This window comes from Varanus komodoensis, unplaced genomic scaffold, assembly GCF_004798865.1.
Source record: "Varanus komodoensis strain SLA01 unplaced genomic scaffold, ASM479886v1 scaffold28, whole genome shotgun sequence".
NCBI classification, from domain to species: Eukaryota; Metazoa; Chordata; class Lepidosauria; order Squamata; family Varanidae; genus Varanus; species Varanus komodoensis.
Window position 1 is genome coordinate 11,386,619 of NW_025335727.1, and position 13,041 is coordinate 11,399,659.

Below are 13,041 nucleotides of genomic sequence, written 5' to 3' on the forward strand. Positions count from 1 at the left end.
GAAGGCTCACATACTCCTTGCCAGCACCAGGCTTCCACTCTGTTTGTGCTAGTGTACTGTTGACTTTCTGTACAAGTGGGGAAAAAGAAGGGTGAAGAAGGCTTTCTCTCCTTCTTAAGCATAAGAGAAGAGTGGAGAGATTTAAAGGGGCCTCTAAAACCATCAAGTCCAATACCCTGATCTGTTTCCGCATGTGGTCACCCCTCCAGCTGCAGACCTGTTCCTTTCCAGATTAGCAAAGTGACTTGACATGCTAATGAGGGATAACTAGGTAGGCAGGTTGATAAACTGTGGCAAGGAAGAGGGAGAAGGCTCACATACTCCTTGCCAGCACCAGGTCCCTGGAAACTGCACATCTCCCGTCTCCGCATGGGTGGGTATCATGGGGGCTGACTTGCATGCATGGTTCCTGGTGCAGCAAGAGGCTTTGCATGAGCAATCCTGCTCCTACTCAGGTTTCTCCCTTCGTGTAACAGGGGAACAAGAGCTTGCTAAAAGCAAAATGCCACTGATGGAGTCCAGGTTGTCTATGAATTGAACACGATGGCCTAAGTAAACAATTGTCACCTTGATAAGCCCACAGTACTGTGTTTCCCCGAAAATAAGACCTACCCCAAAAATAAGACCTAGGACTATTTTTGGTACTTGCTAAAATGTAAGGCCTACCCCAAAAATAAGACCTAGCTGTGTTTATTCCCAGGGCCAGTGGGGAATATAAAGAGCCTTTTTGAACTTTATTTTTGAACTTAACTTTAGCTTAATGCACTGTGTGGAGGACACTTGCTTAGGCAGCTCTGTTCCCTCTGCTCCCTGCATTCCCTGACTGGGATGCTTTCACCCCACCCACACTGCTGCATCAAGATCAGTTCATGAAGCATGGTGTGTGTGTGTTCAAAGGCAGGTTTTTCCCTCTCTTGTCCAATATCAAATGGATTGAAGGACTACATTTTGATCGGCTTCTTCCTCTGCCCAAGCAGCACATCACAAGGTAAAGATATTATCTGCCACATTTTGGAACGGCACAAGTGGAGAAGACACTTAAGACTCTAAAGGAATTCCAAACACAGAGCAATTAGTTCAGACAGAAAAGGCTATAAGGGAGATTTTTCCACAAGATTTCGCTCAAGATATAAATATCAAAGAGCAATGGGCCATTATGGAGATATTATGTTATCATTAAAGGCATTTCTCAAAGAGATTATTATTAATGCCCAAACAATTGCACTGTCAGACTTCAGAGCTGAGAAGATTATTTCAAAAGACAATGTAGCTTACAAAATATGGGCAAGTGAGAAGGGTTAGCCAGACGGCTGCATTGAAAGAGATTAATCAAGAGATTTCTCCAAGACTGTTAGTAATATCCAAGATAAAGATGACTGCAGCACTGAGAGAGATAAAAACACTTGCAACAAGAGATTGCTGCATATAAAAGAAAGTGAAAGGTAAGATACTGGTCACAGCCTTACATTTCTGCCCTTTGGACAGTTTGATTCTTAAACAAAGAATACTTCTCCTAACTTTCTAAAATTGAAAACTACTGGGAACAAATTCTCTTCCTCTTCCTGAAGCTACACATAAAAAGGAAAACAAAATCAAATGAAACTCTAGTTAATTTGATCTCTTTCAAATATTCCTAAATTTATGCAAGAAGCAGCTATATGGACCATGTGGAAAACCCATGAGGTTGCTCAGGGTACCAAAATTTGTTAGTGCATAAATTGGTGAATGATCTTGATAATTTTAGCTTAGCATCTTCTAATATTGCAGTGGATCTTGGCTGCATTTCTCAGATCAAGTGAATTTAGGCTTTGCAATGTTGGGATCAGAAGGCCAATCAGCTCATCAGAAATGAATGATAGTTCACAAAGGATCTCATAAATGCTCCTGGTCGTTTTCTTTTTTCAGCATGTGCTGGGGTGGGGTGAAGAGGGGAAGAGTCTGGGCCCATCATCTTATGTTGACTGCTATCAGTGCCCTACCCGCCTTCCTTCCCACTACCCTGAATTAAATCTAGATGCCTTTAAAATGGAGTGAGGTGCCATGCCTTGCCCTTGGATGCACACAAGCCTCTGAGTTTGGAGGCATATCTACATCCACCTCAAGGAGCATTGGATTGCTCTTAAAGGCCTTACACTATGTTCTAGCATGCTGAAGGTTATGGTGTTCATGTTTCATGTTATGTTTCTCAAGAACTGCCTGAAGGACTTTGGTCTTTCAGTGGCATTCCACCTTGCAAGATGTGTTTGCACTATTACAATTTAGCATTTCCTCTATGAATCAAAATGGACAGAATGCCTGTTTCTGGAATGAGACATATCAAAGCTTATAAAAATCAACTCTTCTCATCTGTGTCAATCCAGAAATGAGTCTTTCCACTTGTTTTGGGAATTCCCAAAGTAATCAATAAACCCTTTTGATCAAGCAGAGGTGCGACCCATGGAGTGGAACTGGCAATGAGTCACTGGTGGAACAGAATCAGCAATGGTGCTTGTGCAATGGCCTGCTTGGATACACACTGGCAACTAAAGTGTATTTCTTTGTCTGTCTGTCTGTGTGTGTGCACACACATGCGCTTATATAAGGCATCACAAGGTCATACAAGTATGGCTTTCTGATTGCAAATTGCATTTGGGACTGAATTGGATAAATACATTAAAATGGGATGAACTTCTCAACCATCCCTAATACAGGAATATGAATTTAGATCCAAGCAATATAATGTAAATAGATATACAGTTCACCCCATTATACGGGTGAAGTCTGTGATGAGGAGACCGGGTGTCATACCAACCTGATTTTCAAGTGCTAACTGCCACCGAGAAGTGTCCTTTGCAAAGGATGGCCTCCGGCCACCCTAGGTTGCTTCTCAAAATCAGCCTGATACTCAGTACAATGTATGTGGCATCCCCTATCCAGACCCTGATGTATGCCTTGTGTTTCTGAAATCAGATGAGACCCTGCATTTCAAAATATTTTTCCCAGTTCAAAAAAAAAATGAGAAGAGGAGATTTGATGCTATTTTTTCTCACTTTGAAACACGACAGGATGAGCATGTTGATAAGCAAATCTACAGCATCCTTCCATATGGGTGGCTTTTGTTTGAATCATGTGACACGGAAACCTGGCAAGACTTGTGCTGCAGCTGTAGCTTGCCACAGACAACTCAGCGGGTAATTGTAACACAGTGGACGTTTCCTGCATGGATGAACTCTTATTACAGCCTTGCAGATGGTTCTAACAGATCACATTGACTTTCACAAGGGTACTGCAGAAACTAGCATGCAGCGAGAGCTGTCTTTCAAAACTGTAATCCTGAACTGTGAAGTAATCCTGGAGACAGCAATGATCAGAGGCATTGGCAACTTATTCACCTATAGGTGCCTTTCTGTGAATATAAGACTAGCACTTAACATCTGTCTGTTTGTCTCTTATCCATCATCCACCACATTTGCATTCAATCAGTGCTCTGGGAATTTGAGAGGGGCCCACATGGAGTTATCCCATTTTCTCCTTACAGGGAATAAAGTAAAGATCCCCAACCTTTTTGGAGTGGTAGGCAGATTTGGAAATTTGAGAAGGTTTTGTGGTTACCTTTGGAGGATCTGATAGCTCCTTTGGAGGATGTGATTAGTTACTTAACAGCTGTCATGGTGCTCTGGCTGGTAAAGAGGTGATGGGCAGAGAGAAAGATCAAGGCTAGAGGCTGGATGGAAGGGATAAATGGAACGAATTGTTTCCATGCTTCCCCAGTCTCTTCACCTCACAGTTCTTTCCTCTTTGTGCTTGCTCTCTCTCTCCCCCCCCCCCCCCCCCCCCCCCCCTTTTTTCCCCCCCCCCCCTTTTTCGCTTTTTTTCTTCCCCCCCCCCCCCCCCCCCCCCCCCACACACACAGTCTGTTCGCTCCCAGTCCCTTTCTTGGCTATTTCTCTCCCTTGCCTGTCCTCAGCCTCTTCTTTCCCACCTCCCTAATCTTTCTCATTCTCTCCCATTCACCCATTTATCCCCTAGCCATTCCTGTTTCTAGCATCTAGCCTTGCTATTTCTATCATACCCCATCCCTTTACTTCATGTTCCTCCCACCTTAAACTCTAGCCTTGCTTTTTTCTCTCCCCTCTATCCCTTTGAATCATTTTCTTTTCTTGCTGATCAGCTGTAGGCACATAGCCAGGGAAGATAAACTGGCACCTCAACATTTTTTCAAATTATTAATATTACTGAAGGAGACAAGGAATGAAGAGCTGTGCAGGAACCATTGGGGATGCCTATAGGAGTTGGGTGGAGAAGCCCTAAGAAAATGACCAGTTAGTTTCATAGAAGAATAGATATTTGGGTATAGTGTACATCCAATCTTCTACCTACTGCACCTCAGTAGGTTTCATTAGCTTGAGCTGGTTGACGCACTTGCTATAAATCCCAAATCACAGCAACTGTAGTGATTGGAGCCAGTGTTTATAGGATCCTGTTCTTCAGTTCCAACTCCATCCCTTCCTTCATATGATGTAAGGAAACAAATTAGTGGAAACAAAGTCATAATGAGGGAAGAGTGAAAGAGATGGGCATGCTTAGCCTCAGGAAGAGCAGTCTGAGGGGAGATTGGATAGCACTCTACAAGTGCTTGAAATGTTGTCACAGAGAGAGGTTCAGGATCTCTTCTTGATCATGCCAGAATGCAGGACATAGAATACAGGAAGCCAGGTTCTGGCTGAACAGCAGAAAAAACTCCATAGCTGTTGCAATACTGGAACCGATTATCCTAACCCTAACCAATGACCTAGGGAGGTTGTGGGCTTTGAGAAACTGAAGGCATTCCAGAGGCAGCTGGACAGGCATCTTGTACTGGACAAAGTGTTGGACCCAATGGGCCTTATCAGCCCCTTATCTACTATTCTATGATTCTGTGTATTTTGAACAGCTGTTGGAATATAGAAATTAATAATAGTAATAATGCACCCTGGGTGACCAAAAGTAAAGAAGGACAGAAAGCCTCAGCATTAGAATCTGGAAAGTTCTTTGGTAGAGACAATAGAGAAATGCTCTCACTAATTTCACACTTTTGAACCATTATGCAAACTGAAACCTAATTAATGCTGCAAAATTCAGATTTCTCCAAACCTTGTCAAGGAGGTCTTTGATCAAAAAGCATGTACAAACAAGAGCATAAGGAGAAATCACATGAAATACATTATGTTAGAAAAACTGCTTGCGCTCTCTCTCTCTCTGTGTGTGTGTGTGTGTGTGGGTTAGAAGAAATGTGTACAAAATGCTGATGAATTTTCATGAAAACTCATAGGATTAACTCAACCCAAGAGTGGAAAAATAAAGGCTAAGAGAATTCAGAACTGATGGTTCTGTCCGACTTTATTCCTTAGCAAGATACCCTCTGGGGCTCCCCTTTCTGAGAGCCCTTTTACCAGCATAGCCACCAACTGTTTTTGCCTTTCCTGTCCTGAACTGGCCTCAGCAATGCAGGTCCTTCTGTTTACTATAGCGCCAACCTACAGCACAGGAGAAGGGCAAGATATATGGAGGGTGCTGCTCTTTCTCCTGACTTTTGTCACTGGTTCCATGTTTGGGGTGGAGCAAGAAAACAGGCAGCAGCTGCAAAGAAGAGGAACAAGACAGGGAGGGTCTGCAGATCTTCAGCAGAGTAACAGGGTTAGGGTTGGCCTTGAGAGATTCCCAATAATGCCAATTATTTTATTGACCTTTTTATTCAAATGTCATTTTAATTGTTAATAGTATTTATTCATTTTATGCTTTGGCCAGGGCGACTTAATTTATACTGTTAATTTATATTATTTTAAGGAAGTTTATTTATGTTTGTGAGCCGCCCCGAGGCTTCGGTGAATGGGGCGGCATAGAAGTTTCCTAAATAAATATGTAAATAAATACCCTATTCCAAGGATAGGCTACAAATATGATGCATCACAGTGAATTTCAGCAGGGGCCGATTTTCTCATACCTACACGGCAACCACAGCCAGTACTATTCTCCTTTTCGTGCAGATATGAAAAGTACAGGAGGCCTATTTCTCTTCTTCCTCTTTCCTAATTCTGGTGTGTTCCCATTGGTGTAAAAGTTGCTTGCACTCAGAAAATAGAATTCATACTCCCCTCCATCCCACTTAAATACATTTCACTGCCATCACAAAGGTATAACTTTTACTACTGCTGTGTCCGTTTCTTTGCCTCTATCGCTTTCCCAAGCTGAACAACCATGACGCCAGACAAAATGTGCTCCTATTACCTCTAGCGGCACAATCACATTTCAGAAAGAAATCACTTCTAAACAGTCTGAAAGCGATGAGATGAGAGGACCATTCATCAAAATTATCTGGCATAATCTCTGGAGAGACTGGATATACTTCCCCTTTGCAGTATGATGCAATTTCTCTTCAGTGCTCTTCCACTCTTGTTTTGTAGAAATAGTTCTTTTGAGAAAGAATAGTTCTTTACAGGGCAAGAAATAAACTAAAATAACAAGACACATTATCTCACATATCCTCTGACCACAGACCAAGGCCATTAGATATTTCTCTTTCATTCCTCTTTCCTAAGAGATGTGTTGTTTTCAGTCAGACCAGAGGGCAGCAAATTTTCCTGTCCTTTGATATAGGAAAGACAATGTCTTGGAATCCCCCACCCCTTTTTAATCAAAAGTTGCAGCAATGAGAACCAATGATAATATCAGCAACAGCTTTGCACTCTTGCATGGAGATGAGAACTTATATTCCTGCTTATGTACTGAAATCAATGTCAGATCCCTCACTTCAAGTGCCCATTCATGAACTCTAGGAACAGGAGTGACTGTGGAAAACAACTTCTTTAGTGGTGGCATCCCAATTTCATACAGAATTAGACAAAGGAGCAGGAGAAGGAGTAGCAGCAGCAGCAGAGGAATAGGAAGACTGTATTCGCTTAAATGGCAGGTTTACACACCATAGCTGAATAGTTTTGTTTAGGTCTCATTTTGAATTTGTATGTTTCAATGCAAAACAAATACATTGCAATCTCAGAACTGAAGAAACTAGAAAAGCTTGCACCGTTACTGGTTAGATTATGACTAGAAGTGAGTGCACTTGCCTCCCCAACACAATTAAAGCTGTCTTCATCTACAAGAAGGCATTTTTCCATTGATGATTGCTTCATCACCAGCTACAATATTAAATGCCAAGTGGCCACACAAAAAGCTAAAAGGAACTAGGAGAGCAGCTTTCCGTATATTCAGGCCTTATTATTTCTTTTCTTTCTTTTCTTGTTTAAAAGAACAAGAGTTCAGTGATAACAGAAACAGATATCATCTACCCCAGAGTCAACTTTAGAATATAACAACATCACTTCAAAGATCCCACTTTAAAGAAACACAAAGAAACTGAAGTTAACAACATCTTTTAAGAATATTTCCTGACACAAGGGGGGAAAGATTCACAGCCTCTGCTGCTGACATTTTGACAGGAGAGGCAAGACAAAAGATCTGGTCATGGAAATAAAGATGCTGAAGGGGGAAATATATGACATTCTCTCTTCAGCTAATGACAACTTTGGAAGACAACACATCAAGGCAGGAAGATTATTATATTACACTGTGGATATCATCTTGTCAGAAAATGCTGCCTATGTATTAGTTACAAATAAGCATTTATTTGGGTCTCAAACATCACAGTGGCATCAATTTGAAAATAACTGAACTCCTTCAGATTCAGTGGCTTTAAACACACATGTGTTTGTGTGTGTGTGTGGAGGGAGGGTTATTCATCTATTAATATAAATTCAGTAAGAATGTCCCTTCTTGCAGTGCATGTTACAGGAGTCCTTTTGAAAAACAAAACCGAAACTAGAAAATAGTGTGAATTCATGCAAAAGGGCAATTCTTAATATAACCACAGGCTTATAATTGGTTCACTTTGACTCTGGGGGTCCAATATTTTTCTGTAACTTGTCTGCCTTTCCCTGTCTGCAACATTCTTTGCCACTGGCTGAGCTGCTGCTGCAATGTCAAGGAATGTTTATGAGCATTCTGATATTCCAGGAGAACTTCTGAGCTATTCTTCTCAGTGGAAATTTCATGCACAGTCTCAATTTCTAGCCAGGAATTATGAGTCCCAGACAATTCTGATCAAAACAGCACTCCATCAGAACCCTGAAAGTATGTACCTTCACAACTCCTTCTATCCCCAAAGTGCATTTCTGGGCACTGGGATAGGAGAAAGTGGCCATGGCAGAATTGGAAACCCAGTGAATGTTTTGAGGAACATCCAGCCATGATGTTCATAAATGATCAAACTCTTACAGAGCAAGGTTTGCGATGTCCAACTTACCCCAAAGGTAATTTTTAAAAAGCAGAGGGAAAGTAAACATGCAAGAACCACTGTTGTCTAGACGCTTACAAGAGATTGGAGCAGATATATAGTGGGGTCAGCAGAGTATTTCTCAAGTCAATCTGAACTAAATCTAAGGACTGGAATATGCAACCGTTAATCCCTTTCCCCTTTGTGAATAAAGTTTACTTTGTCCAGGTAAACCTCAGTTCAGAGCCCTCTCCTGGTCTAATGGCTGCTGTGCCAAGTTTCTGGCTTGGGGCTTGAAATACTGTACATTTTAAGTGTATCCTGAAACTGCTGAGAGTCTCCTGGCTCAGGCTGAGGGGGGTTTAAGGGATGGTGGCAGTCTTTCAGAGTGGCTGCTTACCCCTGTATGCACCACAAGACATTTGATTAGCTTCCTTCTCTATTTGCTGAAGTCTATGGAAGTCTACCATTTTATCCATGCAAATACCAAGTGAGGAAGGTTAGGACTACAGATGGAGCTTTTTCAAAGGCTGACTGGTGTGCTGCATAGATGATACAGAATCTGAATTTGAGTTTTCTAACTTCCATGCCCCATATTTTAGCCATGGCCTTACAGCACGGACAGAGAAAGCCATCCCACAGTCACCGCATAGCATCTAAGGGCTCACAGAGTACTTCAGACTCCGTGATTTGAGGTTGGACACAAAGCTTATCCCTCTCCTTCAAAGCCAGCATGGAAAGAACATACAGCCTCCCTCATGGCTGTGGAGGCCAGAGTCCAATGAACCCAGTGTCTGCTTCCCACACCTCTGAAGCATCCCAGCTGAATGGCCAAAACTAGCCATCCAGCAGAAGTGCAGACTGGGAAAAGCAGGGTAGTGAAGCCACCTCTCCTCCTCTTCTGCCCAGGATGCCTATAAGCCACTTAATTCAGTGTAGTTGTCTTCTTAAAATATTGGCTGTAGCAGCATCCTCCTCCTTTGAATCAGCAACGGTCTGAATTAAATACCTGCAAGATTCAAGCTTGTTTCTTTTATCATGCTTGAAAAGGCAGAAATAAGCAGTGAGCTGTTGACTATTCAAAAATTTGCCTTCATGATAACTTGAATTTTGTAACCAGTACTTTATATTCTTCATAGTTTTGTGAGAAAAAAATAAAGGGCTGAAACCCAGAAACATCTGTTCCATTTCTGGACTGGTGAGCAGTTTTCATTTGGGTCCACATTTGCATTTAGAATGCCATTGAACCATATGACATATCCAGAAAAGAAAAGGGAAAAATGTCTTGTTTCTGTTATGAAGGCTTACACAAATTAATAGTGATGTACTTATTGAGCAATACACTGTAGTATAAAAATTGTTGTTTCAAATTGAGGTTGTCTTCTGTAAGCATTTTTAAGAGGGAAAAAATGTCTACTGCAAGGATGCTGGAAGAATTAGTTGGGTCTGCATTTTGAAGCAAACATACCAGATTTGCACTTCCCAGAAGAATTGTGATGCAGCTGCCAATTCAAAAATGGATACAAAACAAATATTTTATGATATGCATTTAGAAAGACATGTGTTTAGAGAGAATATATCTACCCTCCATCTTTATGGTCCCTGGAATGACATTTCGGGGCTATAGGTTATGTCAGATGCACCTCTTCAAGGAATGAGAGAGGTTTGCCATTGGCTTAGTGGACATGATCACAGAACCTTGCTCCCAAGCTATGTGGAAGCTTCTGAGACTGGTTTTCCTTTAATATTGGGGTGGTAGAGGGAAGAAGGAAGCATACCAGGACTGTACAATGAGAAGCTGTGGAGTTGCAGGGTCTACAGACCTCTTGGTCTACAGTAATGGCAGCAGCAGATTCATACTAGCCTTTGAGCTGGTGCAGAGTAATCAAACTAATAAAACACCAGGAAAAGGTGGAAAAAAAACAAGTGCTACTCTTCCCTACTTTCATTTTACTAGCATGAACCCAGCAGATTTCTGGATATAGCAATTCACCTGCCTATGGACTTTCCAATGCACAGGTAGATTACTTTGTTCAGAATGTGTATTTTCTGATAAAATGGTTCAAAATATGAACTTTGAATGATGCTTAAATATGAATATCCATACAGATGCCTATATTAAAATTTGTAGATTAATGTAGAAGCAAAATAACAAAGGGGATAAAGAAGAAACTAAATTCCACATGTTTTAATTTATAGTGAGTGGCATTTGTGCTTTTTTCCTCCTTTCTATTTTTTAAGAAAGACATCTAAGTTTCTCCTCCTCCTCCTCCTCCTTCATCACCACTGCCATCACTTCTGCCACCAGCATCCTTGCAAAATCAATAGGGAAGTAAAATAGATTGAAGATCTAGAAGAACTGTTCCACATAATATGCACCCCTGCTGGCAAGACTCTTGCCCTTGTAGCCACCTGCCTCAACTCATTTGGTTCGGCAACCTGAGGAGGGGGGCATGGATTATGACCTTTGTTCTAGAGAGGCAGATCAGCTATCCTGGCTCCAAGCTATTTAGGGCTTTAGAGGTTAAAACTAGCCCTTTGAGTTGCACCCAGAAAAGCACTGGCATAATTTGCCCATAGAGCCCATCCTCAGTTAACCATCCTAGCTTCTGTTTTAGACTAACAGAAGTCCATGTACCATTTTTAAAGACAGCCCTAGCTGAAATGCTTTGCAGCAATCTTAACACAAGGTAATCAGACCAGAGCATCAGCAATGGATGCTCCCTCTGGTGACATATTCCTTCTCAGAATGGTGGAAAAAATACATTCTCCCTACCAAGTGACTGATTGTGCAATTACTGCCTTCCATTCAAGTTTTAAAAAATAACTCAAGTTAAAAGATGTGAAACAAGCTTGCAAAAATTAGCCAGCAGTTACCAAACAGCAGGGGCACCATCAGGATAGGACAATGCCCTGTGCTTTGCCTGTTTTCTGCAGAACAAGGTTCTGAACCCTTTAGTAAGTTTAGCTTGAAGCCATTACTTTGAAAAAAAATGTGCCAGGACCCCTTCTGAATTCACACCATGGGGAGCAAACCGTCTCACACTGGAAGCAGTTTGGAAATAATGGCTCTGTCAGTGGGCAATCCAGATTTGGAACACAGAAAAAAGCCTTTGGGGCAATGTGGGCGGGAGGGAAGAAACAAGAAACAAATGTTACATTAAGAAGGTCTTGGATGAAAAGGCAGATAAAGATGAAAATGTTCGCTGGTTTCTTCTCATCTTTGCCTGTGTATGAATTTCTACCAAATCCTTCATTGATTATTCATGACTATTATTTCTAAAGCAAGTGTTATGAAGAATGTTGACTAGGGGTAGACACATCAGTCAATTTCACATTCTGTCTGGTTGAAAATCTTATGGCCACTGACCCTGGAGTAAGTCAAATAGACTTCACTGACTGAAAAAGATAGGGTGGAGTCACATCGATGTGGCAATCATGGGATCTGTGTCACATGTCCTGGGCTGCACCATTGAACCAGTGCTTTTCAAGACCTTGCAAATGTTTTCTTTAAAGAAAGTTGTTTCTTCTCTATCATCCATTTCTCTTATTTTATTTCCTAACGGCAGTGTACAAAAGATAGAGCAACAAATAAGACATTATCTTAATTTGTATATGACTCCATGGATTGGGATGAAACGATGAGTGAAAGGCACATATAACTTGGACTTCTAGCTCTCTGGGCATTCCCATCTCATCAAAATTGATTGAGGCAGTTTTGTACAGTGGAAGATCAAGTCCATTGATGAAGATCAGTTTTGGATGAGGCTTGAAAAGGGTGGGGATCTGAAAATGTGTCAATTGTTCTTTTTCTTCTTGTGAACGTTGAAATGGCTTTAGATGCAACCCAAAGAGAGATTTGCAGGAGGTTTGTGCAAAGAGAACCATTACATGTGGAATGTGATTTAATATATCATTTCAATAAGCCATTAGGCAGTTACCTGAGATCCACTGCATGGGATAAAGCTCCTGAAGAGTTGAAGCAGATGGCTTTCAGTTTCTCCTCCATGCTGCCTTCAATCCTTTTCTTTCAGTGCTATTATTGTGCAAAAATAGGGGGAATGATATTCCCTTGTAAATAAATCCACAGTAAAGGGATTCCGAGTGTGATGGGGAAGAAATAAACTGAATGTCATACACCTGAAATGCCTAGCATCAAAGCAAGTGACACTTAACTTCTCATTTTAAGGAGATACTTCTTGATATTATGGAGAGCTCACATTCACAAAGACTGTATTTTCTCAAAAGGAAAATGAACCCTTATGAGTTAGAACTAATAAAAAGTGGTGCCCCTACATGACTCAGGAAGCTTTCAGTGACAGAACTGGGACTTAGATAGAGAGATAATGGCACATGCCCTGTGAATAGGAGGTTTATAGAAACTAGTTTTAAAAAGTGAACAAATTAGAACTTCAGTCTCTCTTTTTGCTATTGTTTACAGCCACACCTGTTGAAATACACAGCCAGTGATTTTGCATATAGCTTTTTCTAAAAGGAAAGCTTCAAGGAGGATTTGGAAAGTATTTACTCACAGAAATATTAGGAAATATTAGGTTATACATTTCACAGACATAGATAGGTTTTATGTGGTAAACCATTGTTTTCTCAGAAGGTGTGAATCCAATTGTGATACTGGTCCAATATTTACCTAGATTTATGATCTAATTTGTCCAAGACAGCCATCCACAAACTTAGGAAGTGATATGAATCTAGGCAGCAATCCAAAATACAATACAATACAATACAATACAATA